The sequence below is a fragment of the Theropithecus gelada genome, chromosome 1, assembly GCF_003255815.1.
Source record: "Theropithecus gelada isolate Dixy chromosome 1, Tgel_1.0, whole genome shotgun sequence".
Taxonomy (NCBI): domain Eukaryota; kingdom Metazoa; phylum Chordata; class Mammalia; order Primates; family Cercopithecidae; genus Theropithecus; species Theropithecus gelada.
Genome location: NC_037668.1, coordinates 218,925,485 through 218,937,526, shown reverse-complemented (window position 1 = coordinate 218,937,526; position 12,042 = coordinate 218,925,485). Strand labels below are relative to the sequence as shown.

The following is a 12,042-nucleotide window of genomic DNA, read 5'->3' as shown; positions in this document are numbered from 1 at the left end:
GATTTAAGACATCCATTTAAGGGTTCAAAAATCTATGTATTATAACCATTCGACTCTAAGTTCCTTGAAGCCGGTAGCTAGGTCCTTAATCTTTGCATCCCTAACACTCAGCACAGCACTGGGTGTGGCTCCAGTTACAGGTATATGGAGGAACTCAATATGTATCACGAATCCTAGTGTGTTGCTTTTATGTGAAATAGCTCAGTTGAAACTTTTTTTTTTTTTTTGAGACAGTCTCACTGTGTTGCCCAGGCTGGAGTGCAGTGGCACAATCTCAGCTCACTGTAACCTCTGCCACCCAGATTCAAGCGATTCTCCCGCCTCAGCCTCCCAAGTAGCTGGGGCTACAGGCATGCACCACCACGCCTGGCTAATTTTTGTATTTTTAGTAGAGATGAGGTTTTGCCATGTTGGCCAGGCTGGTCTTGAACCCCTGACCTCACATGATCCATCCACCTCGGCCTCCCAAAGTGCTGGGATTACACACTGCACCCAGCCTGAAACTTAATCTAAAATATTGCACTCTGTTCTGAACATCTTATTGCCTGAAAGATAAATGTAGTGTATGATCACAGTAATTAAAGAACTTAGAAGGGATGGCCTCAAAGTGAAGACTGAAACAACTAGAATATGTATAAAATCTAAAAATAACTGGTAAAACAAGACTGTTTTCAGGAAGTCCATGTCTAGGGGTGAGAACAAAGACAGAAACATACCTAGTTTAGGAGGTTTCAAAGGAGTGATGGATTTTAATTAAAATTAAGAAAGTGTAGGCAAGCTTTCAAGGTAAAAACAATGACTGTAAAATCTAGCAGACTGTAAAGTCATCTTCCTTAGTTACTGGAGGCAAGCCTGTCACTGTTGAATTTTAAATGACACCTGGAAGGTCCTCTAGTGCAACATTCACCTCTCTGCCAGCAGAGAGCATTCCGTGTTAGCAGTTTGGTTTTCAGAATAATTTACACTAAGTGATTAGGACTTCCGCCATATTCTTCTCTGGATAAGGTTAACATCATTATTTCACTTAGAACTACGAGAAGTCCCGAAGTACAAAAAGCCTAAATGATATGCCCAGCACCACCAAAGAAATTAGTGTGGCAAGGAAAGGGTTAGAATTCCAAGTTGCAAGCCACGCTTCTCTCTACTTACCCCACTCCAGGCCACAGTGAGCAAGCGACTTTGCTGTTGCAGGACTCCCTGACCCAGAGCGACACACTTCTGAGACCCACTCATGGCTTCTGTTTTGACCTCCCAAGTACTACATCCAGGTCATCTTTATTTTTACGTTATTGACAAATTTACATCGACATTTAAAACCTTTCCTTCATGTATGCTCATGTAGCTGAGATGCCCAGAACTGGTGTTTCCACTCCTTTGTGGGGGAGGGGAATGTCATCTACTGTTTAGAAGCTCAGGCTCCAAAGTCAGAAAACCTGGGTTGAAACTGTGGCCCCCACAGCTTTCTAGCTATGCAACCGTGGGCAAGACATCTAAGCCTCAGCTTTCTCTTTCCTCATCTATGAAATGAGGCTGAAGGCCGGGCACAGTGGCTCAGGCCTGTCATCCCAGCACTTTGGGAGGCTGAGGCAGGTGGATCACCTGAGGTCGGGAGTTCGAGACCAGCCTGGCCAACATGGCGAAACCCCATCTCTACTAAAAATACAAAAATTAACTGGGTGTGGTGGCGGGCACCTGTAGTCTCAGCTACTTGGGAGGCTGAGGCACGAGAATTGCTTGAACCCAGGAGGTGGAGGTTGCAGTGAGCCAAGATCGCACTACTGCACTCCAGCCTGGGCGACAGAGTGAGACTGTCTCAAAACAAAACAAAACAAAAAAATGAAACGAAATAAAATAAAATGAGGATGAATAATAATGCTTGCCTCGTGAGGACTAAATTAGGTAATTTATATGAAAGGCTTAGAATAGTACTGGACACATATACAGCTCAATACACTGAAGCTATAATCATTACCTTTTGGTAATTTGAGGTAGACATTCCCTCCACATGTGGACTCTGAAATCTGACAGACCTCAATCCTTGAAATTCATCTGCATTGGAGAGTCTCTTTCCACCAGAAAGGATAACTGCGGGGAAAGCAAGAAGAGAACACAGGGTGGCATTTCCTGCCTCTGTTGGGTCGTCAGCTGCTTCTCCACTCTGGTGTGCCACCTCTGTATTGGGGAGTGGAAAGCCTGGGGACTACATTTCCCCGTATAACAACTAGGAGCATTCCAACTTAGATTGGGCCACTGAGAGGCACTCGAGTGTTATTTGGAAGATAGAAGAGAGGCAAGCCGGCTTGCTGCTCCCCCTTCAACAGGTGGCAAACATGGCAAGCATGAGTTTGCCCTGGCATTTGAGCATTTCCCCACTGAATCCCACCTTGGTACTGCAGGCAAATGTGACCCTGGCAATTATTTCTGCAGGTTCCGAAACTTGTTTTTCTTGTAGCTGTTGGTTGGCCTGAGAGCAATGAATGGCTTTCCTGAGCCTTTGCACCTCTACCCTTCCAGTGATTTTGCAAACCCTAATTCCTAGATCCCTAAATCTCTCCTTGCTTGATAAAAGAAGAAAACCAGAGAAGTCACATTACCTGACTTCAAATTATACTACAGAGCTATAGTAACCAAAACAGCATGATACTGGCATAAAAAAGGACACATAGACAAATGGAACAGAATGGAGAACCCAGAAGCAAATCCACACACCTACAGTGAACTCACGTTTGACAAAGGTGCCAAGAACATACATTGGGGAAAAGACAGTCTCAATAGATGGTGCTGGGAAAACTGGATATCCATACACAGAAGAATGAAACTACACCCCTATCTCCTACCATATGCAAAATTCAAATCAAAATGGATTAAAGACTTAAATCTAAGACCTCGGACTGTTACAAGAAAGGAGTCTTGATCCAGACTCCAAGAGAGGGTTCTTGGATTTCGTGCAAGAAAGAATTCAGGGAGAGTCCAGAGAGTAAAGTGGAGGCAAGTCTATTGAGAAAGTGAAGAAATAAAAGAAAAGCTGCTCCACAGACAGAGCAGCCCCAAGGCTGCTCATTGCCCATTTTTATGGTTATTTCTTGATGATGTGCTAAACGAGGGGTGGATTATTCATGCCTCCCCTTTTTAGACCACATAGGGTAACTTCCGGACATTGCCATGGCATTTGTAAACTGTCATGGCGCTGGTGGGAGTGTAGCAGTGAGGACGACCAGAGGTCACTCTCGTCGCCATCTTGGTTTTGGTGGGATTTGGCCGGCTTCTTTACTGCAACCTGTTTTATCAGCAAGGTCTCTATGACCTGTGTCTTGTGCTGACCTCCTGTCTCATCCTGTGACTTAGAATGCCTTAACCGTCTGGGAATGCAGCCCAGTAGGTTTCAGCCTCATTTTACCAAGATCCTATTCAAGATGGAGTTGCTCTGATTCAAATGCCTCTGACAAAACTGTGAAACAAGAAAACATTGGGGAAAATCTCTAGGACATTGGTCTGGGCAAAAATTTCTTGAGCAATACTTTGCAAGCACAGGCAACCAAAACAAAAATGGACAAATGGGATCACATCAAGTAAAAAAGCTTCTGCATAGCAAAGGATACAATCAACAAAGAGATGAGACCACCCACAGAATGGGAGAAAATATTTGCAAACTACCCATCTGACAAGGGATTAATAACCAGAATATATAAGGAGCTCAAACAACTCTATAGGAAAAAGTCTAATAATCTGATCAAAAAATGGGCAAAAGATTTGAAGAGTCATTTCTCAAAAGAAAATATACAAATGGCAAACAGGTACATGAAAAGGTGCTCAACACCATGACCATCAGATAAATGCAAATCAAAACGGCAGTGAGGGCTGGGCGCGGTGGCTCATGCCTGTAATCCCAGCACTTTGGGAGACTGAGGCAGGTGGATTGCCTGAGCTCAGGAGTTTGAGACCAGCCTGGGTAACACAGTGTAACCTGGTCTCTACTAAAATACAAAAAAATTGGCTGGGTGTGGCAGCATGCACTTGTAATCCCAGCCACTCAGGAGGCTGAGACAGGAGAATCACTTGAACCCAGGGGTTGCAATGAGCTGAGATTGCACCACTGCACTCCAGCCTGGGCAACAGAGCAAGACTCCGTCTCCAAAAAAAAACACAAAAAACTACAATGAGATATCATGTCACCCCAGTTAAAATGGCTTACATCCAAAAGACAGGCAATAACAAATGCTGGTGAGGATGTAGAGAAAAGGGAACCCTTGTACACTGTGGGTGGGAATGTAAATTAGCACAACCACTGTAGAGAACAGTTTGGAGGCTCCTCAGAAAACTAATAGTTGAGCTACCATATGATCCAGCAATCCCATGGCTGGGTATATACCTGAAAGAAAGGAACTCAGTATATTGAAGAGATGTCTGCACTGCTGTGTTTGCTGCAGCACTATTTACAATAGCCAAGATTTGGAAGTAACCTAAGTGTTCATGAACAGATGAATGGATAAAGAAAATGTGGTAGATATGCACAATGGAGTACTATTCAGCCATAAAAAACAATGGGATCCAGTCATTTGCCACAACATGAATGGAGCTGGAGATCATTCTATACAGTGAAATAAGCCAGGCACAGAAAGACAAACATCACATATTCTCAAAATTAAAATCATAGAACTCACGGGCAGAGAGAGTAGGAGGATGGTTACCAGAGGCTGGGAAGGGGAGTAGGGGGGTGGGGATGGTAATGGGTAAAAAAAAAAATTTTTTTTTAAAAAAGAATGAAGAAATCCTACTATTTGATAGCACAACAGGGTGACTATAGTCAATAATAACTTAACTGTACATTTTAAAATAGTGTAACTGGGTTGTTTGTAACTCAAAGGACAAATGCCTAAGGGGATGGACACCCCATTCTCCGTGATGTGCTTTCACAGGGCGTGCCCGAACCAAACATCTCCTGGACTCCACAAATACACACACATGTGACGCACCCACAAAAATTCACAAGAAAAAGAGAAAAATCTCTTCTCGCTTGAAATACCTACAGTGGCGTCTGTCTTTCTGATCGATTTATTGCCTGAAGGAACGGAAGTCTCAATATACTCATTCAGCAACTCTATATGGAGTACCTAGGAGCAAGGCCCCGCTCTGGGTGTCAGAAATACAGCAGCCAACCAAACGGAGAGAGACCTGCCCTCCGGGAACTTACATTCTAGCAGAAATAGACAGGAATTGATAAGGGCAGGGCAGGTAGGACAGAGAGTGTGGGGTGGGGCAAGGGGCATCCTTATTTCCTAGGGTATTTGGGGAAGGTTCATTGCTAAGAGGAAATCTGAGCTGGGACCCGCAGGAAGTGACAGCCCTGGGCAGGAGGCTGTGTGGAAGAGCATTTAGAGCCGAGGGGATGCCGGGAACAAAGGCCCCGAGGCAGCAGTGCGCTCGGCGTGGTCTACGTGAGGAACAGCGAAGTCAACAGGCCGCTGCGGCTGCAGAGTCAGAGGAGAGCAGTAAGAGGTGATGCCAGAGGGATATCGACAACCAGCCTGGACAGCCCCAGGGGGTCATGGTAAGTGCTTTGGCTTTTACTCCAAGAAAGAGGCCAGATGGAGGCTTGTGAGCAGAACAGTGACACATCTGATTTATGTTTTATTCAGATCACTATGACTACATGTTGGGAACATAGTTATGGAGGCAAAGACCAGGAAGGACATCATTGCAATCATCTGGATGACAGATAAAGGCAGCCTAGACCAGGCCAGTAGCCATGGAGGAGGAGCGCTAGAGATAGATGATATAGATATAGATGTAGATACAGATGATATAGATAGATATTGATGACAGATATCGATGATATAGATAGATATGGATGATATAGATAAATGTACATGTGGGTGTATTTTTTAAATTGTGATAAAGGACATACAATATACTTACCTGGCAGGGGAGATACCATGATCATGAAGATGGTTTTCCCAGAGTGAGGCTCACCCCCTGCACTCCAGGTATGCTGACCCCTGCGATTTCTCCAAATGCAGGAAACTCAACCGCATAGTTTGTGGTAGTGCGGGACTTCGTCCATGCTTCCCCTGTGTCACTCTTTGTCCAATGAGAGATCATAACTTGATGTCGGTGGTCTTTAGTGTGTAATTTATTTATTATAAAAAATGCATGTAACATAAACTTTAGCATCTTCAGCATTTTTGAGTGTACACTGAGTGGTATTACACACATTCACATTGTTGCACACGCATCACCCCATCCATCTCCAGAGCTCATTTCATCTTGCAGAACTGAAACTTTGTACCCATTAAGCAGTAACCCCCCATTTTCTCCTTCCCAGAGCCCCTGGCATCCACATTCTACTCTCTGTCTCTAGGAATCTGAATCTCCTAGGTACTTCAGAGAAGTGGAATTATACAGTGTCGGTCCTTTGGGGACTGCCTTATTCCCTTAGCATAATGTCCTCAGTATGTTGACTGGTCATATTGTGAAGATAGGATTTGGCGGGTTGGATGAGGAGGGAGAGGGAGAAAGAAGGGAGGCAAGGATGATTCTGAGACTTGGGGCCTGCGCAGGGGAATGGAATGCTTAGGAGAAGTTGAGCTGATACACGAGTCCATGGGGTGTTCCCCCATCTCTTCCCATCTCTTCTGTCTCCGCCACACACTGCCCCAGCTCTCAGTGGGCAGAGGATTCTCTAGGCCTTACTGCAGCTCACGTCAACAAGGGATGCTGAAACGTTTTCATCTTTCCATCATCCAAATGAAGGAAATGAGGGGCCGTGGATATTCATCCTCCCCTCTGCCAGTGTAAGTAAAACAGAGAACAGATGAGGGAGGAGTGTCAGAGAACAGACCAGTGTCTTAAGCACGGATCTGCACAGCCTCGGGATCAGCAGTGCACTAGGAACTCCTGTGAGATGGGAAGCTGAGACAGTTGCACACACATTATCTTCACCCAAACAAGGAGTGAACATCCAGCCAGAAAAGCTTTTCCCTGCGCCCAGCCCCACGGCACCAGGCAGCTCAGTCCCTGCTTCACTAGCAAGGGTTGAGCCCACGGCTTGCTTCTTTCCTCTTCCCACAGCCATCCCCCTTGGTCAGCCCTCAGTTCCACGTAACTGGGGAGATGGCAGTCGAGACCCATGAAATTTGTCGCATCCTCATTATGTGGCTTTTTTGTTTGTTTTTGAGATGGAGTCTCGCTCTGTCACCGAGGCTGGAGAGTGCAGTGGTGTGATCCCAGCTCACTGCAGGCTCCGCCTCCCGGGTTCCAGTGATTCTCCTGCTTCAGCCTCCCGAGTAGCTGAGATGACAGGTGCGTACCACCACACCCTGCTAATTTTTGTATTTTCAGTAGAGACAGGGTATGGCCACATTGGTCAGGCTGGCCTCGAACTCCTGACCTCAGGTGACCTGCTCGCCTTGGCTTCCCAAAGTGCTGGGATTCCAGGCGTGAGCCACCGCGCCCGGCCTCCTGTTAAGTCTTAACACTATCTCCAGCCCCTGCAGCTTCTCTGTGAGCTGGACCTTCTCTCCCAACCTCGGAATGCTGGGTCGGCAGCATCAACTCTGTGTGGCCTTCAAGGCCCTCCTGGAGCCAGCCCCAGCATAACCCCGCTATGCTTAATCTCCACTACTCTTGTCCACAGACTCTAAGGTGCAGCCAAACTGAACTATTAATTACTCCCTGATGAGCTCCCCCCTCCCACCTCTGTTTTGCCTTCGCCTAGAATGGCCTTCCTCCTCTCACCACATATTCATTCAGATCCTTCCTCCTACCATGCCCAGCTCCAATGCTACCTCCTCCAGGAAGCCCTCTCTGATATCTCCAACTGGGTGCACTATCTTGTTCCCCAAACCCCCACAGCCATCTCGTGTGGGCTCCTTTCTTGTGACTGTGATTTCCTATAAAATCCTTCTCTCCTATCAGACCATGAACTCTCCAAGGATGCCATTCAGCCACATTCCTATTGGTTCCCCTCACAGGGCCTGACACGTGTCTTTTAGGCTTCAGAGCTGGTTAAATCAACAAAGAAATGAGACAATTATTTATTTTACTCAGATATTCAACTTAAAAATCACTCAGCGTGGGCACAGCTGTCAGGATCATGTTCGTTTCCTCGCTGTTTGCCGGCTATTAGCATTGTGCCATCACACACAACCCGATGAGGGGACAACAGAAAAGCATATCTCACTTCTATCATAGGTTTCCATTCACTTTCGGGTTCTCAGTCGCCCTGTGTTTCCTCAGTGATACTTCAGACTTTTCAGATGTTCTCATTGACCCATTCATCTTTCTTTTTTTTTTTTTTGCAAAACAAAACAAAAAGCCAGAAAAGAAAGCATTTTGTCCAATAGCCCTAAGAAATTTTCCCTGTAGAGAATGTCATCTAAGTCAAAACAAGGGTTGAATAGGGGCACCCAAATCAGTTATCACTTAGGGCTGTTATAAGAAATGCCAAGACTGGGTGGCTTAAACAGCAAACATTTGTCTCTCACCATCTGCAGGCTGCAAATCCAAGATCAAGGTGCTAGCATGGTCAGTTCTGGCGAGGACCTGCTTCTGGGCTCGAGAGCATTACCTTCCCCCCACATCCTCACATGGTGGATCTCCAGCCTCTTCTCATAAAGGCACTAATCCCATTCATGAAGGCTCCACTCTCACAGCGTGATCACCTCCCACACGCCCCGCCTCCAAATACTGCCACACTGGAATTACGATGTCAACAGAGGCATTCTGGGGGGACACATTCAGTCCATGGCCCCCCGTCCACGTGAATGTGATCTTATTTGGAAATAGGGTTTTGTAGATGAAATTAAGTTAAGGATCTTGAGATAAGATCATTCTGGACTCAGGGTGGGCCCTAAATCCAGTGACTAGTGTCCTTATAAGAGAAAGAAGAGGGAGACTGGAGACACACAGACTCTGTGGAGAAACGCAGGAGAAAAGGTCCTGTGAAGGCAGAGAGGCAGGGACGGGAGTGACGCAGCTGCAGGTCGAAGAACGCATGGGGCCAGCAGTAGCTGGAGAGGCAAGGGTGAGCGGGATCCTCCCCTAGGACCTGGGGGAGAGCATGGCCCTGCTGCCACCTGGATTTTGGATTTTCTATTTTGAGCCACCAAGTTTGTGGCAACTCATCCTGGCAGCCTTAGGAAACGAATGCGTTAACTCACTGCATCAGTGCACAAAATAACACCCGACTCATTTCCTGGGCCAGCCTCCTACCTCCTACCTATTAGACCCTACCTCTCATTCCCTTTTTCTGTTGTTACTGTTTTTTTGAGGCAGCTCAGCCTAGAGGTGCAGTGGCGTGATCATGGCTCACTACAGCCTTGACCTCCTGGGCTCAAGCGACCCTCCCACCACCTCGGCCTCCCAAGCAGTTTGAACTACAGGTGCATGCCACCCTGCCCAGCTACTTTTTGTATTTTTTTTTTTTTTTTTTTTTGTAAAGACGGGGTTTCACCATGTTGCCCATGCTGGTCTCAAACTCCTGGGCTCAAGCGATCCTCCTGCATCAGCCTCCCGAAGTGCCAGGGTTACAGGTGTGAGCCCCGCGCCCGGCCTCTCCCTCCTTTTATCATTCCCTCTCCCATCGTCTTCCTTGGCTTTCCTCCTCACACCTCCTGTGTTTGGCCCCCTTCCATTTTCTTTCGTTTCTCTTTCCCAACTTCCCCTCATCATGCCAGGGGGACTCCTGGGCTCCGTGCCACCCCCCTAGAAGTCCCCTGTAATGAAGCAGGATTTATGCCTCACACTTCACCGTGGGACAGCAGAAACCTCTCATTTGAAGCAAAAGGCACTGAAAATAAGCAAACAGTTATGCATTTGTCACTACCGAGTCCTAGCCAGCTTCCACCCCACCCCCCGCCCCCTACCATCTTCCTGCTCGTTCAGGTCATCGTGTCCTCTGATACCCAGTAATTTCCATCATTTTCTACATGCATTTCTGTTGGTCTTCTGAGAATTGCGATTTGCCAAAGTAGAAGAGGCACATCGTCTTTCCGGAGCCTGGAAGGTGCAGGTGTGATGCATTGGGGGAGATCACAGTGTGACAAGGACGGGGTGGGAGTGTGTCACCCCTTTCTACCGACCCTCCACAGCGGGGAGTGAGCAGAGGAGATAGAACCTGGGAGGAAGAAGAGATTTCCAATTACTTCCTTCCCGGTCGCTTCTCCACTGGAGCCTGTTATTCCTCTGCTGCGGGGCCTCTGAGTTTCCTCTCACTGAGCCAGGAAAGAGCTTAGTGAATAAAGAACGAGTTGTCCTAGCCGTGCAGGGAAGATGTCCACGACAGTCAGTGTGAACGAGGGGTCCTGGAGAATGAGCACCCCAGCCCCGCGGGAGAACGTCCACCCCGGCCCTGCAGGAGAACGTCCACCCCGGCCCTGCAGGAGAACGTCCACCCCGGCCCTGAGGGAGAACGTCCACCACGGCCCTGCAGGGGAACGTCCACGCCAGCCCCGCGGGAGAACGTCCACCCCGGCCCTGCAGGGGAACGTCCACCCCGGCCCTGCAGGAGAACGTCCACCACGGCCCTGCAGGGGAACGTCCACCACGGCCCTGCAGGGGAACGTCCACGCCAGCCCCGCGGGAGAACGTCCACGCCAGCCCCGCAGCCTGGTGGGCTCTGCCATTCATCAATCATCTTAGACAGCTGCATGCGCAAAAGCTCTCTTTTTGTGTCCTTTGAAGCTTTTTTTTTTTTTTTTTTTTTTTCTAATCAGGCTGGGTGCATGGCTCATGCCTGTAATCCCAGCACTTTGGGAGGCCAAGGCGGGAGAATCACTTGAGCCCAGGAGGTCGAGGCTGCAATGAGCTATGATCATGCCACTGCACTCCAGCCTGGGGGACAGAGTGAGGGCCCATGTCTACAAAAATTTAAAAATTAAAAAATTCTTTATCAAAGAACTACATGTGCAAATAATATCAAAAGGCTTATTTTTAAAAACCCCCCGTCGTGGCTGCCCCCTGCCTCCACACCTGTCCTCCTCCACTCCGGGGGACCATTCTGAGGTTTCTGAGGTGCTCACCTCTGCTTTTCTCAATGTGCTGGCTCTGCTGTTTCTTGATTTATCCATTGGGGACATCAGCTCTTTACTCTGTGCTGTGGTGCATGACAATTTAGCTCTCACCACACTCGCGGCTCACTCCTCCCAACAAGACATGAATAAAAATAGGAACGAGCTCTTATTTCTGGGGCTCTCACTAGGTATCAGGCACTGCTATATTCTGACAGGGTGGCCCCCTTCCCTCCCTGATGCACTCTCCACGTGGCTCCCAGGGCTCCGCACTCCCTCCCTCTGGTTCCTTCCACCGAGTCACCTTCCCAGTCTGGGTCTGTCCCTTCTCCACGCCCTCTGAAGGATGGGCACCCAGGGCTCGGTCCTCCGGCCTCTCTTCTCCATCTGTGCTCCCCGCCACTTCTTAGTGGTCTCAGCAGTCTCATGGTTCCGAATATCCTCCCTGTGCTGACGCCTCCCACGGCCCCGTCTCCAGCCCTGACCCCAGGCCCCTCAACACTGGCCCAATTTTGAGGCTGTGCCTCCAGAAGACAGAAGCAGCGAGGTGTCTGCAGTCAGGACGGGGCTGGCAGATGGAAGTCCTCGTCTAGAACTGGTCCTGCCACCTCCCAGGAGCGTGGCCTCTGGTGACTGACTTCACTTCTCCACCATAAACGTTATGCTTTCTCTGTACAAATGCTCTTACTCTGTAGATTGACTATAACAATCAAGTCATGGCAAGGGTTTTGTAAGTGGAAAAGCCTTACATTAGTGGAACTGGTTGTTATTTCTCTTTTTATTTTTTATTTTATTTTCAAGACGTGGTTTTGCTCTATAGCCCAAAGCTGGAGTGCAGCGGTGCAATCATAGCTCACTGCAGCCTCGAACTCCTGGGCTCAAGTGATCCTCCCACCTCATCCTCCCGAGTACAGACTACAGGCTACAGGCGTGTCCCTACCCTGGCTAATTTTTGGTAGAGACAACGTCTTGCTTTGTTACCCAGGTGGTCTCAAACTCCTGGCCTCAATGATCTTTTCACCTCAGCCTCCCAAAG

General features: G+C 48.0%; 1 non-coding gene across 1 annotated transcript; it reads left to right on the top strand.

Moving 5' to 3' along the window:
- The first annotated feature begins 5,908 nt into the window (after positions 1 to 5,908).
- On the top strand, positions 5,909 to 6,072 carry LOC112614783. Its single transcript, XR_003117137.1, has one exon. It is a non-coding gene; the product is annotated as a U1 spliceosomal RNA (small nuclear RNA).
- The last annotated feature ends 5,970 nt before the right edge of the window (positions 6,073 to 12,042 follow it).